The sequence below is a fragment of the Panthera uncia genome, chromosome C2 (genome assembly GCF_023721935.1).
Source record: "Panthera uncia isolate 11264 chromosome C2, Puncia_PCG_1.0, whole genome shotgun sequence".
Taxonomy (NCBI): domain Eukaryota; kingdom Metazoa; phylum Chordata; class Mammalia; order Carnivora; family Felidae; genus Panthera; species Panthera uncia.
Window position 1 is genome coordinate 60,319,202 of NC_064810.1, and position 6,146 is coordinate 60,325,347.

Sequence of the window (6,146 nt, forward strand, 5' to 3'; positions counted from 1 at the left end):
TGTAATTTTTACTTGGAGAGACAGCAAGGGAAATGAGCAAAAGAATAGGCTCTTGGAGTCATGTTAAATTCTGTGCTGTGCTATGTAAACACATCATGAGAAAAGTGTTAATCTAATGCTAGGCACCCTATGAAAATCTGTCATTCCAAAACTATGTTCCATTTTCAAGGGACTAGAGCTTTGCATTTCTTGGAAGCATTGATCAGTGTAAGTGCAGGTCGATCAAGGCTTTTGTGTTTGCATTTAAATGTTAATCAATCACATTTTATTAAAAATTTAAGGCAAGAGTGAGAATGGAAAATTGTATGGGTCTGTGCTTATGACAAAGAAGTCAAGTTGAGATCCATTTTGAAATGACTGGAGAATTTCATAATGTGTACAGTATTAGGGACCCATCTGGACAACAGATACTGGTGGTTGTAATGATGGGCATGGGTTGGGGTTGGGACTAATGAACATTTATTGACAATCTCTACTTTCCAAGATGAGAAAGTGCCTTCCGTGATGTCTGGACACATGAACAGTGCATCCGGGCATCCCATTAATCATTCCATACATAGTTATAGTAGTAGTTATCATTTTAAGTGTTCTGAATATACCATTTAAAAAGCTTATTGTGATAACACATATATAACCTAAAATTTACCATTTTATCTATATGAAGTGTATAGTTCTATGACTTTAAGCACATTCACGTTGTTCTGCAACCACCACCACCATCCATCTCTAGAATTCTTACAACTTTCCGAACAAACTCCATACTCATTATATAATCACTCTTTATTACCCCTTCTCCTGAACCCCTGGCAGCTACCTTTTCTTTTTTTCTATCTCTGTAAATTTGAGTACTCCAGATAGATCGTATAAGTGGAATTATACAATATTTGTCCTTTTGTGACTAGCTTATTTTACTTAGAATGCCCTCAAGTTTCATCCATGTTGTAGCATGTATCAGAATTTCCTTTTTAAGGTTGTGTAATATTTCATTGTATGTACCATATTTTGCTAATTCATTCATTAATAGATCATTCAAGTTTCCATCTTTTGGCTATGGTGAATAATGCTATGAACATACATATACAAACATCTGTTCAGTCCTTCCAGTTCTTTGGGGTTTATACCCAGAAGTGGAATTACTGGATTACATGGCAATTCTGTGTTTAATTACTTGAGAAACCAGCATACTGTTCTCTACAGTGGCTGCATCATATATTCCAACCAGTAATGTGCAAGTGTTCTAAAAAAACATAAAAATATGTTTTTCTATAACTGAAAGTTAATAGGAAAAGTGCTGTAAAATGTTAAGAAGGAAAGCTGGGGTACAAAAAGTCAAGTGGAAGAAGGGTAATTTGTTCTTCCTTGTGAACTCTCTAAACCAGAAGAGATTCCCAACTGATGAGCTTCAAATATGCTGCTCTGATGTCGATCCCCTAAACTCTTAGGTGGGGTAGACTGTGGAGGATGAGGTCCTGGGACAATAGGCAGGGCCTGGGGCTAACAGCTGGGAGAGTCTGGAGCAGCCTCCCCTATTTACTACAATGTGCCTAACAAACCTAATCATTTTCTCTGTAGGCTAGTATTTGAAAAAGGTTGGGAAACACTGTTCTGAAGTATAGGGGTAAAGCCAGTATTCAAATCAGGAAGAGATGTAGAAGCATGAAACAAAATAGTTCAACGACCATATTTATGGAGTACCTTCTATGTTACAGGGCCTAGGTCAGACTGGGGCGGGGGGGGGGGGGGGAGGATACCTAGTGGATACTATGGGGTAAATGAGGTAGAATCATTATACTTTCAAAGAGCTCAGTCTCTTGAAGCTGAGAGATAGGTAAAGGAACAATGGCAATGACTTCTAAAGTAATCTGCTGAGGGATGAGGGAACTACAAGGTGCCCAGCCCCTGCCTATTCAGGCCTTGAGATTTGAAAAAAGAGTTAGAGAGTTCTCTGAACTCTTTTCATTTTCCCTCCCATGGGAGGCCAAATGTAATCCCTGCTTCTCATTTTGTGGGATGTGGATGCTCAAGGTAACTTGGCCATGTCAGGAAGCAAATGAACTGTCTGAACTGAATGGAGCTGTTTGTTAAAAAGCTTGGAAGTAGTGTTTGGATAAGGTGTCAGGACTTAGGAAAATCATTTGCAATACAACAGAATTTTGAAAACTCAAGGAAGCCCTCCCTGAAGGCTTTTCCTCATATCTGGGCTCTGGGCTCAGTTGGGCTCTGGTTATCCCTATTCTCTGCACCCTGGGTTTATTTCTTATGAAGGCACATAAGTACTGTGGTTGTCTGGTTATTTACCTAAGTCTCCCATTTGTCCCCAAGTGTCATGGAGACAGAGATCCTACCCAGAAACATTTGTTGGATGAGTAAGTAAGTGAGCAGAGAGAGAGCTACAAAGTAATCGGGTCCATTGACATGAAGTAGTAAAGGCACTCACAATCACTTAGATTGCTTTTGGAAAGTAGATATTCAATCTCTGTTGTTAGAAATTCTGACAGCTACAGAATGGTGACATGGTGCTATCATAGTTCTTGCACTGTAGCTCAATACTTTCCAAAATGTTCTATTAGGTCTCTATCCCAAAGTCTTCCCTATATCATCCCCCAGGTAATCAATATATGACTGAATATCTCTATAGGTTGCAATTGTCTGAGTTCATTATGTTGTTGTATTTTTTTTGCTAAATGTTTGTAATACTGCATGTGAGACACAAAAATACTGCCACACTTTATGTAGAATAATTTTAAGAGACTATTGATATAATTAGCCCAATCATTTCTATTTTCCATCCAATTTGATTATATTATACCTACCTTTGATTCTAGGTAGGAGGATGATAAGACCGTTTCATTTTAGCTTTCCCATTTTTAACTGGAAGTAATATGATTCCTAAAATATCAATGAACGATATCCCAGAAGAATTGAGGAAATAATGGGATGAGGACTACGGTAAAAAGTGCTTTGGTGACCAGCATTTGTATCTGAAGTGTTGTAAAAGTATACACATCCTGCTGGGAAGAGGATCAGTAATCTCTTTCTAACTCAGAGCAGCAGTATTCCAATCTGGCTGAAATTCTGGGAAGTGCTGGAAATCCCCGAAGCAAAGTGCCAGATGTCATTTTTGGATCCTGGCTATGTGGGCTTGGTTGCTAAGAAGATGATGACTTCCTTCTCCCCTTTGCCACACTCATCTGACGCCCGAGCGACAGGGAGTTGATGTAAGCAGAGCAGGGATCTAACAATGTCAACTGTGCTGACATCATTCTAGCTGTGTGGGGCTGATGGGAATTTAGAATATCAAACATCATATCAAGGGCAGTGACCAGGTGTGAGTCATTTCCCTGGAGAAGCAGGAGAGAGGAAGAGAGGGCAGGATTATCTCACGCTGACACATACAGCATTTCAGGCTGAGCTATTTGACTGGCTTATTTAAAAGCAGAAAAACCTTGTGTTTTCTCTCTCTCTCTCTCTTTTTTTTCTACCGGAAATACTTTGTATTCTGGTTCTGTGTGTGTCAGTATAGATTCGAGTGTTTCAACATCATAATATATTAAAATACACATTCTTTAGGATCATTAATTTCTATATTATGTAAGAAATATGAAAACTCAAAGAATTTTTTCTCTATTTTCCCTTCAGGTATCACCTAGTGAATTGTTCAGCTATCACTGAATTGAAAAGGAGCCGAACAAAAGAGCATGCTCCAGGGCTGATGACACTGTTTTGGGATTGCTAAATGAGTACAGCACTTCAGTATTCTAGCAGAGTATACGGCTTGGTGCAGGGAAAGGGGATGTGCAGTGAATATTTCTTGGATAAACAATATAAAAATCCTGTGAGTTTGTGAGTGTGGATGTCAATATATAGGCTCTCACCTACTTTATGGAGTTATTTATCAGTTGCTTTTAAGGGATAATACACATCAAGCCTGGGTACGGTAACCATTTTGGTGTTAATGAAGATACTGGTTTCACAAAGCCTTTGCCCATTTCATTAGAATGATTGTGCTAGGGCAGTTAAGTCAGAAAGGAGTAAACATCAAAGCATCCAAAAAGCCTTCTGCTTCCAAAGATTCAGTGTTGAATAGTAATGCAAGAGGTATATTGACATATGGTTGTATGGTCTCCAAAATAATCCCAATTGTGTCTTGTCACTCTGTGGAGTACTAATTTATCTGTCTTATGTCAGCCATAATGCAAGGAACTGAAGAACAGTTGTTGTTATCCTGTACTCAATGTTAAAAAAAAAAAAAACAGCATTTATTATTCCATTCAATGTGAATGTTTAGTAAAATGGCATATGCATGACAGATTGTGCAACATATTGGAATTGATGTGTATCAATTGTGATTGGTGTGGATTGGACAGTGCAAACAGAATGGTGTGGTTCAGATCAATCTATCGGGCAGTACTTGTATAATACAGATGGTGTTGGAGGCAATGGGAGGGGAGAATGTGAAAAGGGAGGGATGGCTTCTTTAGAATGATATGTAGAATGACATAAAGAACTCCAGGTTGTTGTTACGGGATAATAAGTAAGTTGATAAGAGAGATGAAAGGGTGTTAGCATGTTCCTAGAAGGCATCTTAAATGTCTGAAGCAGATGTTAAGAAATGTAGAACAAATTTACATTTCATTTCCTTTCCTTTGAAAGTTACTTGGTAAGGGATTTCTCTGTCTCAATCACAATTTCTAATATAGGGAGATTGAGATTCAAACAATGGTTGATAGTAACGTTTGATGATGGTCTGTGCACCCTAAACAAGTGGTTCTCAAACTGGCTCTTAGGATCCTTAAAAAAAGGAAAAAAAAATCCCAGGGGAACATTTCCACATGCCTGAAAATTGACATCACAGTATTTCTTGGCTCATAACTGCTATAAAAGTCTGCTCTGGTTTTCTCCTTCCACTTCCAGAAGGACCTACCTAAAAGTTCCATGTTCCTTTTAGGATGACATGGTGCTATTATGGGGCCCTCTAAGAAGGAAGTGGAAAGGGTAAAAAAGATGTGAAATAATTATTGAGACAGATTATTACTTCAGATGAGAGAATTTGGTTAACACTATTTTATAAACAATGGGAACTATAGCAAATCATCTTGTGTATCCCACAGAGAGAAAATAGCAGCAGCCCTTATCACCAATGGATGGAAAAATACTGCAGAATGTCTGCCTTGTGTGTCCACCTTAATATTCAGACTGAGATGTAAAGGAACAATTTAGAAGCTATATAAGGGCAATTTTCATAAGAGCTCAACAAATTCCTCTTCTCGAGTTAGGTTGAGGGGATGTGTGATTGGTGGTCATGTCTCAATTTCTTTTAAAGAGAGGCATAGTTGTTTCACTCTTCAGATAACCACATCTAGTAAAGAAAACTATATGGTTCTGCACAATAGGATACTGAATTGGACCAGTTGTAAAGAAAGAATGTGGGATGCTTGAAAACTTCTTTAGCAACATGCAGAATAGAACTCACAACAGTTATAAACAATGTGATCTGTTTCTTTGTTGACTAGAGGATTATAAAACTACTAGCCCCCTTCAAGGTCCTTTATGCTAGAATTGCATAATCAAGGATTATTGTTATAGTTGGGCTTATTTGTCTTGGAAAACTGTACTACTTAGGCGATTTGGAGAGTGACTATAAACATACATGGGAGGGAAATTTGCTATTTACAGATTAAAATTTCAATCACAAATGGAGCTCAAAATACTGTAGTTTAAATAAGAGTTTATTTCTCTCTCATGTAATCCAGATCTGTAAAATAGTGCTGCCAATCTCAGCCTCAGGCTTTCATCTCTGGGTTTAGGAGAAAAGTTCCCTTTCTTTCTGTCTCTTAGGCAGTCAGTGGGAAGTAGAAAGGAATCAGGGGAGTATATGTCCAATTGTTTTTAGAAACAAGACCTGGAAGGGACACAACACTTCTCACATCCAAGTGGTCTGAATTAGTAACATTGGACTCTTTCACCTTCACCTACAATGAAGACTAAAAAAGATCCTTAATTAGGTAGTCATGTACTCAGGTAAAACTATTGCTGTGGAAGAAATGGAGAGCAGATATTAGGGACAACTAACAAGGTCTTATGGCTAAGCCCATAGGAGATCTGGGTTTGGAGTGTACTGAGAGATAACAAGAGACTCTACTATA

General features: G+C 38.2%; 1 long non-coding RNA gene across 2 annotated transcripts in view; it reads left to right on the forward strand.

Moving 5' to 3' along the window:
• The window catches only part of LOC125921768 (uncharacterized), an 82,089-nt gene extending 78,255 nt beyond the window's left edge, over nucleotides 1-3,834 (forward strand). For both annotated transcript variants that reach the window (XR_007457488.1, XR_007457487.1), the window contains one exon: nucleotides 3,640-3,834. This is a non-coding gene — a long non-coding RNA (uncharacterized LOC125921768). The remainder of the gene's footprint in view (nucleotides 1-3,639) is intronic.
• Nucleotides 3,835-6,146: the final 2,312 nt, after the last annotated feature.